We start from the raw sequence: 20,954 nt of genomic DNA on the forward strand, positions 1-20,954 counted from the left end.
TTCTTTAATTTCCCTTGTGTTTTGATCTTTTTTAGATTTATAGACTAGAATTATTGTCTGTAAGTTGTCATTTTCTATAAAATTATCCATTTAATGAAGATTTTCAGAGGTATTTACACAAAGTTGTGTGAAAACCTCTATGAGTATTTTTTCATGTACTTAGTTTTGATGTTTGTCCTTGTCATGTCTAATCTTTTTTGATTTTCTGTATTTTTTCCTGGTTAGATTGACTAAAGTCTTGTTGACATTTTTATCTTCCCCTAATACTAAACATTTAATTTTCATACACAATTCAGGAGACAAACCTACATTTGAATCCTGACTTGTTTACTTGTATTTAATCAGATTATTTAATTTCTCTAAACTTCTTTATCTGTAATGTACACACATTGTGAAGATTTAAATAAATAAAGTTAAAATTATTAGGTCAAAAATTGATATCAGGTAAATGATATTCACTCTCATTATTAGTAATTGCTTATAACAAAATCTTTTTTACTTATCTATTTTTAGTTATTTTAGCAGAACCACTTATTGGTTGTACTAAAATATAAAATGATTGCCTTATTTAGAACAGCTGTACAGTTAATGGAGGTAGGATAAACCACTTAATAATGTTAGCATTGTTGAAATCATGATCATTATAGTTCTGAGTGGTCAGATCTATAGAGTTGGTCATAATGATAATTTTCTATTTAAATTTTGGCATATTTTCCTTGAAACATAATAATTGAAAATTCCTGCTTTTTGTTTAATTATCATTCAACACAAATTAAAAGAAGCAAAAAAAGATGAATTAAAATTACAAAGGCCAACAAAAGAAATGATGGTGAAATAATTTTCTTATCCTATTTTTATATATTTAATATTTGAAATATCAATATCTACTTTGATACTATCTAAACAAAGAGTGAATTTTTAAATAGAGGGAAGAGAATACCAAAAACACTCTACAAACTAAGGAGAGAAAATAATTTTTATCCCCACGTAGCAGCATCTTAGAAAATAAACATTAAGTACTTGGGTAAAATCACACAGTAAAATTTTCAATATCTAATTAGAATTATTAGGGACTACACTAACTATTGGAGAAAGCATTGGCACCCAACTCCAGTATTCTTGCCTGGAAAATCCCATGGATGGTGGGCTATAGTCCATTGGATCGCTAAGAGTCAGACACGACTGGGCAACTTCACTGTCACTTTTCACTTTCATGCATTGGAGAAGGAACCGGCAATCCACTCCAGTGCTCTTCCCTGGAGAATCACAGGAATGGGGGAGCCTGGTGGGCTGCTGTCTCTGGGGTTGCACAGAGTCGGACACGACTGAAGCGACTTAGAAGCAGTAGCAGCAGCAGCATACTAACTATAGAAATTAGGAAACTAAAATAAAATTGGCTTTTTTTCAGTAACTAGTATAGATTTATTTTTAATGAAATTGCGTTATAAGTCATACACTTGCATCATGTGAAGACTAAGTTAACAGGAGAAGCCTTGTCATGCATATTAGCATGTGGTGTGTGCATGTGTGAGAGAGAAGACAGGGAAAGTGAGAGAGGGAGAGATGTATATTTTTAGGAAACTTCACTGTATTAACAGATTACCATTCTGTTACATTTTAAAACATTTTATGTGCAAATTTTCTTTCAGGAGTGGGAATGATAACTGCTAATTTATAGTGTTCATTTAACAACCATTTTTAAAGCTACTTCTATGTCCTTGTAGCATATTAAATTTTTGCCATATTAAAATAAAAATATTTTATGGACAATTAAACATAAAAAAATAAAATTAAAATGAAATACAGTAAGTATTGTAATAATTTGAATATCTTGATATTATTTATACCAGCTTATCATCACACATCTTATCTCTGTACATATATGTATACCTTTACATAAAATTTATAATTATAAACTTAAACTGCTATCTTTCTATTGTTTAAAACAACTACATAATGTTCCTTAAATGTAAAATATAATAAAATCTCAATAAGCACGTGTCAAATACAATAAATAATTCAAAATATCTTTCTCAATTGTTCATGTTAATGTGTTCTTGCTGTCATTAGATGACACCTTTTTTCTTTAAAAGCATGTTCTCTGATTCTGTGTCTATTAACAATGGAATCCAGCAGATCCCAAAGGTATAGGCACTCGACCTGTTTGAGAAAATGGAAAATGTGATATCATTTGTAATTAGGAAAAGTAAGCATGGCAAGGTAGGAGGAAAGAAACCACACACAGGATATAAATTTGACTTTCAGAATAAAACACTTTGTTTAATTTATTTTACCTTTTTTCTCCTTCCCTTTTTCCCATTCCAATTATCTCTCTTATTCAAGTCCTATTACAGATCTCAGCCGCTGGCAAAAGTGACACACAAGAAGGATTCCTCTGAGGCAGAAACTCATGCTCATCCCCGGCTTGCCCAGTAGCCCCTCTAAATTGTGTGGCTTGCGTTCCCAGAGCACATCACCCTTACAATAGCAGCCAGTGACCCCAAATGACAAGTAGAAGTAAATGTCCCAATTGCTTATGGTAACTTCACTTGCCCAAGGTCAGAACAACCCAGTTATCTGTTTAGGAATCCCTAATGAGGACTCAGAGTGAATTTACCTTTCTTCTGAATGAGTCTTAAACCCCAAAATGCCTTATAAAAACAGAATTTGAAAATGCAAATCATCTTCATGGCAACATTGTCTTTAATCTTAAGTACTAGACTGAGCATTCTTTAGACTATAATGTAAGCAAATATTTACTTGAGTAAAAGTAGCTAAAAAGAACATGAATTGTAGGCACTCTGGGATTTGGTGACAGTTTTTCACAGATAAACTTAGTAAAGAACATTGGAGGGAAGGGTGGATAAATACGGAGTAGCTTAGAAAGTGGTCCAGTGAGGTAGGTCTAATTACCACAGTAATCAAATAAATAGATTGAACCTCTCCTATGGTTCCTAGAAGATGGCTGCCTCCTTCTTAGAGAAGTCTTTTAACAAATTTCATCCTCATCTAACCAAAATTAGTGATTATGCAATTAGCAAGTAATTCTTGGGCTAAAGTGCTCAATTAAAAATGTTTGATGTAACTTCTCTTTCTAGTATTGGAAGCTTAAAATGTTAGGATTGATATTGACCAGTCAGCAACTACAGAATCCCAGGCTTCTTCATCCCTCAGCACTACCTTCTGAAGAATCAAATGGATTCCTATCAAAAGTAATAGCAGTAAATGATTGCATGTTTACTATAAGACTTGCATTATACATGCACTCATTTAATTCTTAAAAATTCAGAAATCTGGAATTATTTTGCTATTATTTTCTTATGCCCATGAAGAAATTGAGGCTTAAACATGTGACATGTTATTCTAAAGTCTCATTTATCATAAACAGAAAGCTGTTATTTGAAACTTAGGGTTTTCTGGCATGAAAGTGCATTGTCTATCAAATTTAAAACCATGATTCTCATTGTTTTATAATCAAACTAATCTTGTGGATCTCTCCATTTGGAAAAACTAGATGCATATGTGTAAAAAAATACAGCATATTGCACATCTAAATAGAGAGCAATTGTGTTAACAAATTGTCATTTTAAAATAATTGTCTTTTAAAATAATATCTTGAGACAAATGCTATACTGAAAAATAGTAGACAATATTTTTGGATAGACAGTAACTAAATCATCTTATTTCGATGACTTTATAGTTGATCTTTAGTGCAACACAGCAATTATATAACAATATAGATCTTACAATAAAATGCAAATTTATAAGATTGTACATCTCATGTCAACAGTAAATATATTGGGTTAATAATTTTGGACTTTTTTTTTTAACTTCTCCCTCTATATTTTATCTTTGAAAAGTTCATTTTCTGTAATTTATATACCATTTTCTGGATCAAGTGCTGCAAATTTACATGTTTTGATAATACAATCATTTCAATAGATACAGAAAGAGCATGTGACAAAATTCAACATCCATTTTGTGATTAAAAACTTTGCAGAAAGCAGACACAGAGTGAACATACCTCAACATAATAAAGGCCATATATGACAAACACAGCTAACTTCTTACTCAACAATGAAAGCCTGCAAGTGTTTCCTCTAGGATCAGGAACAAGACAAGAATGCTCACTTTTATCAATTTTAATCAACACAGTTTTGGAAGTCCTAGCCACAACAATCAGAAAATAAAAATAAGTAAAATAAGCCCAAATTGGAAAGAAAGAAGTAAAACTGTCATTGTTCGTTCACCTAAGACCTATTGTTATACATAGAAAATCCTAGAGACACCACCTAAAAACTATTAAAGCTCATCAAAGAATCTGATAAAGTTGCAGGATACAAAAATAATAAACAGAAATCTGTTACACTTCTACACACTAACAATGAACTATCAAAAAGAGAAATTAAGGAAACAATCCCATTTATCATCATATTGAAAAGAAAAAAATACTTAGGAATAAATCTACCTAAGGAGGCAAAAGACCTCTACTTAGAAAACATTAACATTGATGAAAGAAATATTGCATGACAGGAACATATGGATATGTACTGTGTTTTTGGATTGAAATGATCAATATTGTCAAAATAACCATACTGCCCAAGCAATCCCTATCTAAATATCAATAGCATTTTTCACAGAACTATAACAAATAATTTTATAATTGTGTGGAAACACAATTATAAATAGCCAAAGCAATCATAAAGAAGAAAAACAGAGCAGGAGTATGTTTCTCTATGACTTTAGACTTCATTACAAAGCTACAGTCATCAAAACACTATGGCACAAACTAGACATATAGATCAATGGAATGGGATAGAAAGATCAGAAATTAAACCATGAACTTATGGTCAATTAGTACATGAAAAAGGAGGCAATGGAGAAAAAAAAAAATCTATCTCTTCAATTAGTGATGCTGGGAAAACTGGGTGGCTAAATGTAACAGAATACAATCAAAACATTTCTATCACCATTTACAAAAAACAGTCTGAATGAATTAAAGAGGAAATCATAGTCAGAACACTGTAGCGTAAATTGCAGCAATACTTTTTTGGGAGGGTTCATTTCCTAAAGCAGAAGAAACAAAAGCAAAACTAAACAAATGGACCTAATTAAACTTAAAAGCTTTTGCACAGCAAAGGAAGTTTTTGACCAAAGATAAAGACAACCTACAAAATGAAAGAATTAGAAATGATGTGACTAATAAGGGGTTAATACCCTCATATAGAAATAGTTTATATAACTCAACACCAAAAAAAAAAAAAAAAGTTAAAATATGGGCAGAAGAACTGATTAGACATTTTTTTCAAAAAGGACAAGCAGATGGCCAATACACACTTGAAAAGATACTCAACACTGCTAATCATTAGGGAAATGCAAATCAAACTCACAATGAGACATCACCTCACAAATATCAGAATGGCTAATATCAAAAAGAACCCAAACAACAAATGGTGAGGATGCAAAGAAAATGAAGCCTTCATGCATTGTTAGTGGAAGTGTAAATTGGAGCATTGACTGTAGAAAACAGCACAAAGCTCTTTCAAAAAATTAAAAATAGGACTACCATATGATCCAGCAATTCCACACCTGGAATTATTAGGTTAAAATATTATATAATAATAATAATATTAGGGAAAAACAAAAACAGGAACAATAATTTTAAAAGATGCATGTATTCCAATGTTTATAGCAGCATTATTTGCAGTTGCATGATAAGGAAGCAACTTAAACATCTATCAACAGATGACTGGATAAAAAAGTTTTATGTATATATATATCTGTACAATGGAATACTACTCAGCCATAAACATAATGCAATTTTTCCATTTGCAGCAACATGGATGAACCTGTAGGGTATTACAGTAAATTAAATAATTCAGAGAAAGACAAATACTGCATGATACCACTTATATGTAGAATCTTTAAAAATACAGGGAAACTAATTACCATAACAAAAAGTAAACAGACTTATAGCTACAGAGAATAAACTAGTGGTTAACAGTAGGGAGGAGGAATGGGAGTAAATAGAAGGGTAGGGGAGTAAGAGGTAGAAATAGATATAAAATAAGCTACAAGGATATATTGTTACAATATAGAGAATATAGTCAATATTTTGCAATAACTATAAATTGAGTATGACCTTTAAAATTTTTGAATCACTATATTGTACACCTGTAAGCTATATTATACAACTATAATTAAAAAAAGAAAAAATAATAAGGTATTTAAAAAAAAAGAAAGGCATATTTAAATGAAAATTTTCTTAGAAAGCACCTAAAACAGTTCTCTTGTAGAAAATGTGAAATTTTTTAAGAAAAAAAATCCCAAACTTCATATATTTTAGCTATATATTTTTGTTAGAAATCTATTCCTTTTAAAATAATTCTAATTTTAATTTTGTAATATACTTTGAACACATTTTTATTTAACAATATCTAAAAATGCATAAGAGGAAATTTCTTGAAACTTGGCCATTCAGTACCTTAAGTTCTATAATACATTATTCTGGTTATACAATCTAGAACACTCTATTAGTCATTATTATTACGTAACAATTTATCCCTAATATTATTAGCATAAAACAAAAATATTAATTTATTAGCACTTATTCTTTTTGTGGATCAAAAATAAAGCAGAGGAAAGCACAGATACTGTCAATATATAAGGCCTTGGATGGAGGAATCAGAACATGGTGGATAATAGCATCTGACCATTCATTCATTCACACAGCTGGTGGTGGGCATTCACTTTGGGCTGGGACAAGAGCTGGTCAGAAATAATCACACATCTCTCTATTTAGCCTGCTGCTGCTGCTGCTAAGTCACTTCAGTAGCCTAGACTTCCTTAAAATATGTTGAAAATGTCCCTAGAGCAGTGTCCACGGTGAGAATGGGCAAAGAGAAACAATATTTTTGTTGTTGTTCAAACTTTGGAAGCTGAAGAGAATCACTTCCACCACATTCCATTGCATAGACAGTTGCACAGATCTGTCCACGCTCACTGGAAAGAAGCAGAGTCGTCCGTCCCTCTAAACAGAAGCCTGTCAACATCACACTATAAGCATGTGGGATCGGATATATCATGTTACTGTGGTTTAATTTTCAGGCCACAAAAGTATAAATAATTCCAACTCATTCTCTTCCACAAAAACCCCAAGATTGCTTCTCATCATAATATCCACTCATTGTCCAGGATCTTATATAAATGAGGATCGGATGCAGCTAAAGCTCCTGTGCAGCAGTTCCTGGAACAAAGGTCTTCAAATACGTTTCTTTGCATTCTGAAGACCCATAAAATTAAGGGAAAAGTGATTGCACCCCACCCTCTCATACCCAATATACAACGGTTATGCAGACACGATATAATTGCCACGGAAACCACTATTCAATAAGGGAGAAAACTGAAGGCATACACAGATGTTACCAGTCGGTAAAGATTATGAAATTTAGCTGAGCACATGATGCTTGCTGATTACTTGATTAGGATTGAGTCCTATTTCCTGGAAATGATTTGACACAGCTGTTTGATACACATTCTAGTTTTTTGGCTACTTTATGAGTCACTTATTACATCTCCACAAAAAATGGCCAATGTGTACAACTATTTCTCTTCGCCTGTTTCTGGATTTTGTCATTTGGACTCCAAAGGCATATTTGTATGTTACACTATCTCTACCTTTTGATTCTGATCTGGCTGTATTTCTGTCAATATAATTCTCTTAAAAACTTTGTGTGTTTTCTATGGAACTTACATGGATTTCTTTTTGCTAAACACACACACACACACATAAAAATTTGGGTGGAATACTCTTTTGTACATTGGATTTCCTATAAGGCTTCTGTAGGATAACACCACTAAGATTTTTAGAAACATTTATTTTCTATTGGAGACACCAGTTTAAAACTTTGGGTTCTTAATTAGTTTTATAATCACAATGTAAGCTTCATCTTCATATTATTGCTCTTAATAATGCCTTTGATGTAAGATTAACTCAGTAGCCATTTTATAAGTTTAGCATGATTTATCATCTGAAAAGTCCAGGAATCAGAAAAACAAAAAAAAATCATTTCAGACCCAGAAAGCCGTGGCTGCCTTGTTTGCTCACCCATTCTTTAACTTATCTGTGTTCTCATTTTACTATAGTCACTTAGAAGAAACAAATAACTTCAATATATCTACTTTATTTGGTGCATTTTCTCTTTTATTACTTCAGGAAATGCATTGTTGTTGATTCTGTTGTTTTAATTTTCTACCACTACATATTAACACAGGAGCTTCAAGTATATACTTCTGCTAATATTTTCTTCAAGTTCATCTCAACTGCCACTTAAGATGGCAATAACCATCACTAACACAAATTTTAGACTTTGATTGTTCATTTACTTTTGTGGAAGCATTATACTTGTATCTGCATAACAAAGATGATCTATATTAGTTATTTATTAACTATATAACAGATTAACCTTAAATGTATTTAAGAGCAATAATCTAGTGATTTCTATAGATTTCAGGCTCAGATATGCAGATGACACCACCCTTATGGCAGAAAGTGAAGAGGAACTAAAAAGCCTCTTGATGAAACTGAAAGTGGAGTGTGAAAAAGTTGGCTTAAAGCTCAACATTCAGAAAACAAAGATCACGGCATCCGGTCCCATCACTTCATGGGAAATAGATGGGGAAACAGTGGAAACAGTGTCAGACTTTATTTTTTGTGGCTCCAAAATCACTGCAGATGGTGACTGCAGCCATGAAATTAAAAGACGCTTACTCCTTGGAAGGAAAGTTATGACCAACCTAGACAGCATATTCAAAAGCAGAGACATTACTATGCCATCAAAGGTTTGTCTAGTCAAGGCTATGGTTTTTCCTGTGGTCATGTATGGATGTGAGAGTTGGACTGTGAAGAAGGCTGAGCGCCGAAGAATTGATGCTTTTGAACTGTGGTGTTGGAGAAGACTCTTGAGAGTCCCTTGGACTGCAAGGAGATCCAACCAGTCCATTCTGAAGGAGATCAGCCCTGGGATTTCTTTGGAAGGAATGATGCTAAAGCTAAAACTCCAGTACTTTGGCCACCTCATGCGAAGAGTTGACTCATTGGAAAAGATTCTGATGCTGGGAGGGATTGGGGGCAGGAGGAGAAGGAGACTACAGAGGATGAGATGGCTGGATGTCATCACTGACTTGATGGACATGAATCTGAGTGAACTCCGGGATTTGGTGATGGACAGGGAGGCCTGGCGTGCTGCAATTCATGGGGTCGCAAAGTGTCGGACACGACTGAGCGACTGAACTGAACTGAACTGAACTGACAGGGCACATTCCTCTTTTTCTGCTCCACAGTGCCTAGTATCTTCTCTGGGAGACTTGGCGTGGCAGACTGCAATTACCTGAAGTCTTATTATTTAGATATTTGTTAGCTGAAGGCATTGTTACTTTAGTTGGAGTAATATGTATGGACACTCCATGTAGCTTCTACTACAAGCAACATGATGGATGGGTCCATAAAAACTGTACACAGAGAGACAAAAAATAAGCAAAAGCAATATCACCTTTTATAACCTTCCAGCTTCAGAAATCATGCAGTATTACTCCCTGTCACATAATACTGGGTGAGGCAGCCATGACCTTTCTTCAGTTTCAAGTAGAATGAGGAGTGTGACCTCACCTTTTGGCAGAGCTGCATCTATATCATAATGTAAGAGTATGCAAGGTTGTATAAATTGACATGAACATACCTGACAAATACAATCTTGAGCATCTAATAACATGAATAGGCTCAAAAAATACCAAGAAACTGAAGAATTTCAGAACTCATAAGGAGAAACTTATTATAGGGATGACCAGTTATACAATAAAACAAAATACAATCAAACAAAACACCCACTTTTTGCAAAATATATTGAAGAACAAGTTACTTTTTTATAAACAAGTATCTCAATGATGCAATTTTTATGTTAAGGATGAGGGAAATATGTGCATTCTCCAATTTTTCACAATAAAATTTCATCTTACCAAGTGATTCCTGGCTAGTTTATTAGGAATGGAAAATTTTTATATTTCAGCACAGGTAAAACTTCACAGGCATGCATGATATGTGTATTTTTAATAGTAATTGATCACTAATTGTGTCTGGGCATTAATAAGAAATACAACTGATAAACTCATATATGTAATGGTTGGGTTGAAATATTTTTGTGAGGTAGCAACATAAATGATCATAGTCTACTTGGTTTTCTGCCAACAAAATCTCCATCTGCATAACTGGGGGCATAGTCTTTAAAAAAAAGACTTGAAGGTCTAAACGTTTGAGAGTACATGGTAAAGCATGAATGAAAATAATGCATACCCAGGGTTTAAAGGCATATGGAAACTTTACTCCTCATTCATTTCTTTCTATAACTTCCTGTGTATTTCCTGCTGATTAGTGAAAAGATAATGAAATTATGGCTAGAGAAAAGTTGTAGAAAATGGAAATGTGCTCTAGAGTTGTTTGGTAAATAGACTAAAAAATTTAGATAATCTAAGGTTTAAAATGTCATATTAATACGGAAATTGCAGCCTGAAAAATAATTTTCTATGAACTCTGTACATTTTTATGCATACATACATAAATGTGGAACAAATAGAAGCCAAGCTCCCCCCCCCCAACACAAAACAAAACAAAACAGTAAAAGCAGTGAATTTATACTCTGGGTGAACTGCAGATAAAAAGTATTTTCCAGTTAGAAAGCTTCATTTTTCTTACAAGAAGTTTTAAAAATGCTTATCATGTATTTCATCCTTGGAACTAAGATAGGTGAATAGCAGGCAGAACAAAAATCAAGTAGCTGTTATCAATAGCATCATTCTCATTCATCAACAGCGTATCAGTGCTTTGTACATACGTTGAATGAACGTGGATTGATGGATAATTTTAACAGCCTCCCAGCTTTTCCAGTGAATGACCTCTTAGAAGGTATTAAAACTCATCATAAACTCTGCCAATAGTGTAATCAGTAGAATTCCATTACATTGCTCTTATTTGGTAAATATGCTCAAACTGCAAAATTTTAAAAATAAAAAAGTTTCATGGTTTTGTCTCTCACAGGTACTCAAAAAGCCAGGAACCGTTGTCACATCACGAATGACAGACCCATGGAGACAAGCAGGCCATGTCTGTCCTCTACAGTGTTCTGTGTTTTTCCGGAAGAATGAGCAGAACTCCACAGGAATTATCAAGGCTTGTTTGTGCTGGAAAGTGTTCAACCTTTTTACAAGTGCATTGGAATAGAATTTTCATAATGCATACCTTAAAAGACATTGACAAAGCTGACAGCTTTAAAATATTTGTTTTTCTATCCACTGACTTACCAAAAAGCTCTGAATAGCCTTTCTGTTTTTCCCCTGACCCATGCAGGAGTGTAAACGGGAGCTATGAGTTACTGGAGTTTGCTTGAGACCTGCTGTGTCCTATGTTGTCCGTGGTTATTTTAAAGTCCGACATTAATAAACATTCAACTCTATTTGCTCTTAATGATAGTTCTCCAGCCTTCACTATAAGCTTCAAGTCTCAAAAAGAAAAATTCACTGCTGCTGACTTTGAATAGAGGACATTAAAATTTGAATCTAAACTCTGTGGGTAAATTTATATCCAAGTGGCAGTAAAATAGCACACTAAGAAAGACTTTCCTGCCATTATTTTTTTCTTTGTTGGTTATTATCCTTCCAGTGTTTCTATGCATCTTGAAGTACAATATGTATGTAGATGTTGGCCACTGGAGTGTAATATCATTAAGAGGCAATAGCTCTGGACAGTCTATCCTCCTTACTCTATACTTATGAGCATAAAAAAGGAAAGAAAGCCAGGGATCTTGATCAGAAGATAATGAAGCCAACTGGAAAGCAGTGGATGATAAATTTCTATTATTCTATATTTTAACAAAAATGTAAATTTGACATCTTGATATGTAAGGAAGAATATTTGGAATATGTGGAAAACACCATTAGTTAAATATTGCCATGATACATGCTGTTATCTACAAATCAAGATGAATGAGTAAGAAACTGATATTTGCTCATGAGTGTAAGGATGAGTCATTAATTCAAGTGATGGGTAATTTCATCATATGTGTGTGGAATACTTCCAAGTGAACATAGGATATAGTTCCTCAGAATCCACTAAATCTATACAAGCCTGTATGCTGCTGCTGCTGCTAAGTCGCTTAAGTCGTGTCCGACTCTGTGCGACCCCAGAGTCGGCAGCCCACCAGGCTCCCCCGTCCCTGGAATTCTCCAGGCAAGAACACTGCAGTGGGTTGCCATTTCCTTCTCCAATGCATGAAAGTAAAAAGTGAAAGTGAAGTCACTCAGTAGTGTCCGACCCCATGGACTGCAGCCCACCAGGCTCCTCTGTCCATGAGATTTTCCAGGCAAGAGTGCTGGAGTGGGGTGCATTGCCTTCCTCACAAGTCTGTATATATCTTTTATATAATGTTTCAAATGTAAACTACATTGAGAATTTTTTTAAAGTATACCAAAAGAGATTCACATCAATAAAATATTAAAGTTGATTAATTTAAATATATGAAAATTAAAGTCATCACAACTGTAGTGTTATTTTATTCCCTCTGTTCCAATTGGTTCATGTCTATATATAGGGTTTTTTTTTTTTTTTTTTTTTTTAATTAGGGAAAGCTTCACTTTGGAACTATTCCATGGTTTCAAAAAAAAAAAAAAAAATGATGGGTAATGGGTCCCAAGTGTTAACTAGCTCATAAAACTGTAAATTAAAGAGTTTAATACATCATCTTTAATCAGTTTGAATAAACCATCAATATAGATGCCAAACGCTTGATGAGGATAAACATTTCAGTCTGCTATATGAATGAATTTAGATGTTCTCAGATTTATTTTGAAACACTGGATTTCATAGTTACATAGAATTAATAGTTTTGTTGGGACAAACAGTAGACAGAATAATGGCCTTCCTAAAGATGTTTTCATACAAATTTCTCTACCTGTGAATATGTTCCCTTACTTGGCAAAAAGGGATTTTGCTGATGTAACAAATTAAAATTAATCTGGATTACTTAAATGAGAAGAGTGTAAGCACAATGATCCTTTTAAGAGGGACAAAGGAGGATGAGACGCAGAGAAGGTTATGTGAGGAGGGAAGAAGAAGTCAGAGATATATGGCTCCAAACATGGGAAACTCATTTGTCTTCAAAAGCTGGAAAAGGCAGCTCTGCCAATACCTTGATTTTAGCCCTTTAAGACCCATTTCAAGCTTCTGACCTTCAGAACTGTGAGATAATAAATTTGTGTTGTGTCGAGCCACTGCTTTATGGTATTTTTTCCTTTATTTACAGCACCAATAGAAAATATACAGAACTCTGACACACACAAAAAATATGTAAAACAGGAATAATGATTGCATTCATTCTGATCTGGCTCTCCTCTCACCCTGTAAATGATAAAATTCAAATTCTTTATTAATGAAGTGATAGGAGGTGAAGAAAAGCCTTTCTACGACCTTGTTCTACTACTGAACATATTCATTCTGTATTTGATGCTTGCTTTACCAGTGAACTCCAAGGCCAATTTTGTCTCTTACTCCAGGTATTTCTTGACTTCCCACTTTTGCATTCCAGTCCCCTATAATGAAAAGGACATCTTTTTGGGGTGTTAGTTCTAGAAGGTCTTGTCGGTCTTAATAGAACTGTTATTTGTCAGGGCATAGACTTGGATTAGAGTGATATGGAATGGTTTGCCTTGGAAGCGAACAGAGATCATTCTGTGGTTTTTGAGATGGCATCCAAGTAGTGAATTTTGGGCACTTTTGTTGACTATGATGGCTACTCCATTTCTACTAAGGGATTCTTCTCCACAGAAGTAGATATAATGGTCATCTGAGTTAAATTCACCCATTCCAGTCCATCTTAGTTCACTGATTCCTAGAATGTCTGTCGATGTTCACTCTTGCTATCTTCTGTTTGACCACTTCCAATTTGCCTTGATTCATGGACCTAACATTCCAAGGTCCTATGCAATACTGCTCTTTACAGCATTGGGCCTTGCTTCCATCAACAGTCACATCCACAGCTGGGAGTTGTTTTTGCTTTGGCTCTGTCTCTTCATTGTCTCTGGAGTTATTTCTCCACTGATCTCCACTGAGTACATCAAATCAGATCAGATCAGGTCAGTCAGTCAGTCATGTCCGACTCTTTGCGACCCCATGAATCACAGCACGCCAGGCCTCCCTGTCCATCACCAACGCCCGGAGTTCACTCAGACTCACGTCCTTCGAGTCAGTGATGCCATCCAGTCATCTCATCCTCTGTCGCCCCCTTCTCCTCCTGCCCCAATCCCTCCCAGCATCAGAGTCTTTTCCAATGAGTCAACTCTTCGCATGAGGTGGCCAAAATACTGGAGTTTCAGCTTTAGCATCATTCCTTCCAAAGAAATCTCAGGGCTGATCTCCTTCAGAATGGACTGGTTGGATCTCGTTGCAGTCCAAGGGACTCTCAAGAGTCTTCTCCAATACCACAGTTCAAAAGCATTAATTCTTCAGCCCTCAGCCTTCTTCACAGTCCAACTCTCACATCCATACATGACCACAGGAAAAACCATAGCCTTGACTAGATGAAACTTTGTTGGCAAAGTAATGTCTCTGCTTTTGAACATGCTATCTAGGTTGGTCATAACTTTCCTTCCAAGGAGTAAGCATCTTTTAATTTCATGGCTGCAGTCACCATCTGTAGTGATTTTAGAGCCCAGAAAAATAAAGTCTGACACCGTTTCCACTGTTTCCCCATCTATTTCCCATGAATGATGGGACTGGATGCCATGATCTTCATTTTCTGAATGTTGAGCTTTAAGCCAACTTATTCACTCTCCACTTTTACTTTCATCAAGAGGCTTTTTAGTTCCTCTTCAGTTTCTGCCATAAGGGTGGTGTCATCTGCATATCTGAGGTTATTGATATTTATCCCGGCAATCTTGATTCCAGCTTGTGTTTCTTCCAGTCCAGCATTTCTCATGATGTACTCTGCATATAAGTTAAATAAGCAGGGTGACAATATACAGCCTTGACGTACTCCTTTTCCTATTTGGAACCAGTCTGTTTTTACATGTCCAGTTCTAACTGTTGCTTCCTGACCTGCATACAAATTTCTCAAGAGGCAGGTCAGGTGGTCTGGTATTCCCATCTCTTTCAGAATTTTACACAGTTTATTGTGATCCACACAGTCAAAGGCTTTGGCATAGTCAATAAAGCAGAAATAGATGTTTTTCTGGAACTCTCTTACTTTTTCGATGATCCAGCAGATGTTGGCAATTTGGTCTCTGGTTCCTCTGCCTTTTCTAAAACCAGCTTGAACATCAGGAAGTTCACGGTTCACATATTGCTGAATCCTGGCTTGGAGAATTTTGAGCATTACTTTACTAGCGTGTGATGAGTGCAATTGTGCAGTAGTTTGAGCATTCTTTGGCATTACCTTTCTTTGGGATTGGAATGAAAACTGACCTTTTCCAGTCCTGTGGCCACTGCTGAGTTTTCCAAATTTGCTGGCATATTGAGTGCAGCACTTTCACAGTATAATCTTTCAGGATTTGGAATAGCTCAACTGGAATTCCATCACCTCCAGTAGCTTTGTTCATAGTGATGCTTTCTAAGGCCCAATTGACTTCACATTCCAGGATGTCTGGCTCTAGGTCAGTGATCACAGCATTGTGATTATCTGGGTCATGAAGATCTTTTTTGTACAGTTCTTCTGTGTATTCTTGCGATCTCTTCTTAATATCTTCTGCTTCTGTTAGGTCCATACCATTTCTGTCCTTTATTGAGCCCATATTTGCATGAAATGTTCCTTTGGTATCTCTGATTTTCTTGAAGAGATTTCTAGTCTTTCCCATTCTGTTGTTTTCCTCTATTTCTTTGCACTGATCACTGAAGAAGGCTTTCTTATCTCTTCTTGCTATTCTTTGGAACTCTGCATTCAGATGTTTATATCTTTCCTTTTCTCCTTTGCTTTTCACTTCTCTTCTTTTCACAGCTATTTGTAAGGCCTCCCCAGATAGCCATTTTGCTTTTTTGCATTTCTTTTCCATGGGGATGGTCTTGATCCCTGTCTCCTGTACAATGTCATGAACCTCACCTATTGATCTAGGGAGTTCATGTTTCAGTGTCTATCTTTTTGCCATTTCATACTGTTCAAGGGGTTATCCAGGAAAGAAGTGGTTTGCTCTTCCCTTCACCAGTGGGCCACATTTTGTCAGAACTCTTCATAATGACCAGTCCATCTTGGGTGGCCCTACATGGCATGATTCATAGTTTCATTGAGTTAGACAAGGCTGTGGTCTATGTGATCAGATTGGTTAGTTTTCTGTGATTTTGGTTTTCAGTCTGTCTGCCTTCTGATGAAGAAGGATAAGAGGCTTATGGAAGCTTCCTGATGGGAGAGACTGTGGGGGAGTCTAGGTCTTGTTTTGATGGGCGGGGCCATGCTCAGCAAATCTCTAATCCAATTTTCTGTTGAAGTGCTAGGGCTTTCCTCCCTGTTATTTGACCTGAGGCCAAGCTATGGTGGAGATAATGAAAATAATGGGGACCTCCTTCAAAATGTTCTATGCATGCACTGCTACACTCAGTGCCCCCAAAGCTGCAGCATGCCACCTCTGACACATGCCTCCACCGGAGAATGCTGGACACTCACGGGCAAGTCTGGGTCAGTCTCTTGTGGGGTCACTGTTCCTTTCTCCTGGGTCCTGGTGCACACAAGTTTCTGTTTGTCCCCTCCAAGAGACTGTTTCCCCAGTCCTGTGTAAGTTCTGGCTGCTCTATGGTGGATTAATGGTGATCTCCTCCAAGAGGGCTTATGCCACACCCAGGTCTACTGAACCCAGAGCCCCGGTACCTGCAGCAGCCCACTGCTGACCCATACCTCCTCAGGAGACACCGAAACACAGTTCTGTCTCAGTCTCTGTGGGGTCTCTGGGTCCTGGTGCACACAAGGTATGTTTGAGCACTCTGAACATCACTGGGGGATATGGGGTTTGAGTCCAACGTGATATCCCCTATTCTACTGTATTGCACTCATCTCACACTCTAGCAAAGTAATGTTCAAAATTCTCCAAGCAAGGCTTCAGCAGTACATGAACCATGAACTTCCAGATGTTCAAGCTGGATTTAGAGAAGGCAGAGGAACCAGAGATCAAATTGCCAACATCAATTGGATCATTGAGAAAGCAAGAGAGTTCCAGAAAAACATCTACTTCTGCTTTATTAACTAAGCCAAAGCCTTTGACTGTGTGTATCCCAGCAAATTGTGGAAAATTCTTCAAGACATGAGAATACCAGATCACCTATTTGCCTCTTGAGAAATCTGTATCCAGGCAAAGAAGCAACAGTTAGAACTGCACATGGAACAACAGACTGGTTCCAAATCAGGAAAGGAGTGGGTCAAGGCTGTGTATTGTCACCCTACTTATTTAACTTACATGCAGAGTATATCATGAGAAAAGTTGGGCTGGATGAAGAACAAGCTGGAATCAAAATTGCTGGAAGAAATATAAATAATTTCAGATATATAGATGACACCACCTTTGTGGTTGAAAGTGAAGGGGAGCTAAAGAGCCTCTAGATAAAAGTGAAAGAGGAGAGTTAAAAAGTTGGCTTAAAACTCAACATTGAGAAAACTAAGACCATGGCATCTTGTCCCATCACTTCAGGGCAAATAGATGGGGAAACAGTGGAAACAGTGGCATACTTTATTTTTGGGGCTTCAAAATCACTGCATATGGTGACTGCAGCCATGAAATTAAGGCACTTACTCCTTGGAAGGAAAGTTATGACCAAACTAGACAGCATATTAAAAAGCAGAGACATTACTTTGCCAACAAAGGTCCATCTAGTCAAGGCTATAGAGAAGGCAATGGCACCCACTCCAGTACTCTTGCCTGGAAAATCCCATGGACAGAGGAGCCTGTTGGGCTACCATCTATGAGGTAGATGTTGGACACAGAGTTGGACACGGCTAAGCGACTTCACTTTCACTTTTCACTTTCATGCATTGGAGAAGGAAATGGCAACCCATTCTAGTGTTCTTGCCTGGAGAATCCAATGGACGGGGGAGACTGGTGGGCTGCCATCTATGGGGTTGCACAGAGTTGGACACGACTGAAGCAACTTAGCAGCAGCAGTCAAGGCTATGGTTTTTCCAGTAGTCATATATGGATGTGAGAGTTGGACTATAAAGAAAGCTGAGTGCCAAAGCATCAATACTTTTGAACTGTGGTGTTGGAGAAAACTTTTAAGAATCCCTTGGACTCCAAGGAGATCCAACCAGTCTATCCTAAAAGAGATCAGTCCTGGCTGTTCATTGGAAGGACTGATGCTGAAGCTGAAACTCCAATACTTTGGCCAACTGATGCAAAGAATGGATTCATTTGAAAAGACCCTGATGCTGGGAAAGATTGAAGGTTGGAGGAGAAGGGGATGACAGAGGATGAGATCATTGAATGGTATCATCAACTCAATGGACATGAGTTTGGGTAAACTCTGGGAATTGATGATGGACAGGAAGGCCTGGCGTGCTGCAGTCCATGAGGTCGCAAAGAGTCGGACACGACTGAGTGACTGAACTGAACTGAACTTACTGTCAAACTATTTCAAACTGATATTCAAAATTAAAACATTTACTCTTTCAGTTTATGTTCACTCCTTATGTCAGTCACACTGACTTCTGTTCACATCGTTCTCCTAAAGCTTACATCACTGTCAAGAAATTGCATATGTTCCTCACAATACATATCCTGTTTATTTTGTCTCCAGCTCTAAATTGAAATGTTTGTTCTCTCCTGGATATTTTTTTTTTTTCTACCTAGGATTCAATGACTCTAGATGTTCCTGATCTTTCAATCACCTGTCCTCCATGTTTCTCCATTTCCATGACTTATACAAACTTGCTTTGGTCAAATTCAAGTGGAACATTTCTAAAAATTCAGCTCATAAACATGCTGTCTTCTTACTCAACATCAGAGATTTCCAAAACTTATCAGCTCAAGCCTTTCTCTGTATGTTTCTTACTAAAATCTAAGGTAGAACATTAATATAAAATATATCATTATTGAATAATGCTTGCTTTGAAAATTTAATGACCTAGAATATACTGAAAATTAAACCTCTCCAGTTATTGCCTTCTACTTTTCAATCATCTGCCCTTTTCAAGAAAACACAAAACTATTTTCTGTGCATTCATGCATATATCTTTTTTTGTCTCTGTTTCCATTATTTGTGTTTATATTAGTAAACAAACACATATAATTCTGTCATTTCTTCAGGTGCCCAATCAAAAGCTCAAATTCAATACACTAAAATTTGAATCCAATGTGTTCCTCACTTATTTCAGAATTCCTTATCAGTTAGCTATCACATACTCCAACTTAATCAAGATTTAAAATTTCAATTATGTTTGATACTTCTTGTATACATTCACATTCAATAGGTCATATTAGTGTTTCAAAATGATTCTAATTTTTTCTCCCTTTTGTTTATTAGATATTAATCTTGAGGCCTTTATTAACTCATATAATTTTAGCAATACTTCTTCAACTTTTACTATTATTTTCTCCACCTCCTTTCAATTTATCATTCTCTAAAGGTCAAAGCTTCTTGCCAAAACACAGCTGTGAATATCCTTTCTTGAACAGAAATCACACCTGACTCTTCTTCGCACACGTAATATATTCTGAATCCTTTTAAAATACATTTAAAGCCTCCTATAATCTGAATCTGATTTAAGTTTCCAGGGACTGAAATGACCCTTTTTCTTAGAAAGATTGCAATGGACAATTTAGTATTCCTAATCTAAATATTATTCTTTCTGTACCTGTAGTCTTGTAGTTCAGCTCCTTCTACTGTGATCTCACTGCACCTACAGAGTAGTTAAAATGCTATGCATGCTACTGTCATGGGCTGACTTATGTCTGCTCAAAATTCATATGTTGAAAATCCTAACCTATTGGCTCAGAATGTAACTATTTGGAAATATAACCTTTAAATAGGTGATTAAATAAAAATTAAACCGTCTGGGCAGGCATGGATCCAAGCTGCCTGATGTCCTTATAAGAGGAAATTTGGACATGCAGCGAGACATCAGAGGTACACACAAGCAGAGGGACGACCATGTGGGCAGCCAAATGCAAACCAAGGCTGCTGCTGCTAAGTTACTTCAGTTGTGTCCGACTCTGTGCGACCCCATAGACGGCAGCCCACCAGACTCCCCCGTCCCTGCGATTCCCCAGGCAAGAACACTGGAGTGGGTTGCCATTTCTTTCTTCAATGCAGGAAAGTGAAAAGTGAAAGTGAAGTCGCTCAGTCGTGCCCGACCCTCAGCGACCCCATGGACTGCAGCCTTCCACGCTCCTCCATCCATGGGATTTTCCAGGCAAGAGTACTGGAGTGGGGTGCCATTGCCTTTTCCATGATTATGTATAAAACCTTTCAAATAATGCAAACCAAGGAGACAGGGCTTAGTATTATATTTTAAGATACGGAATTTTATAGTAGCATTTTTTCTCTTAAATAGATTTGTTTTTGTAGACTGAGTATTCTAACACTGAGAATGATTTAAACATCCTATGACTCATCTGCATCTCTGTTATCTATCTGTCTATCCAATAGCTCAGTGAATTGTAAATGCAAGCAACAATTGGGAAATTTAGATAAAGTAAATCTGTTTTCAAAAGCAAATATTTTTTTTAGATTATTAATATTCCTGGCTCATTCCTCCACTTGCACATAATACATCATGTTGAATGTAGTAGGTGTTCAAATATTTAGTGCTTGTGTGGTGATATGAACGTACAGAAGGAAAATATTCTAACTTAATTTGGTAAATTACAACAAAATTCATCTTAATCATCAGTGTCATAAGCACAACTTGGTCAATTAATCAAAAATATCAGTGAAAGCA

This window comes from Bos grunniens, chromosome 12 (assembly GCF_055505025.1).
Source record: "Bos grunniens cultivar Pamir isolate PY7600 chromosome 12, Bosgru_T2T1.0, whole genome shotgun sequence".
Taxonomy (NCBI): Eukaryota; Metazoa; Chordata; class Mammalia; order Artiodactyla; family Bovidae; genus Bos; species Bos grunniens.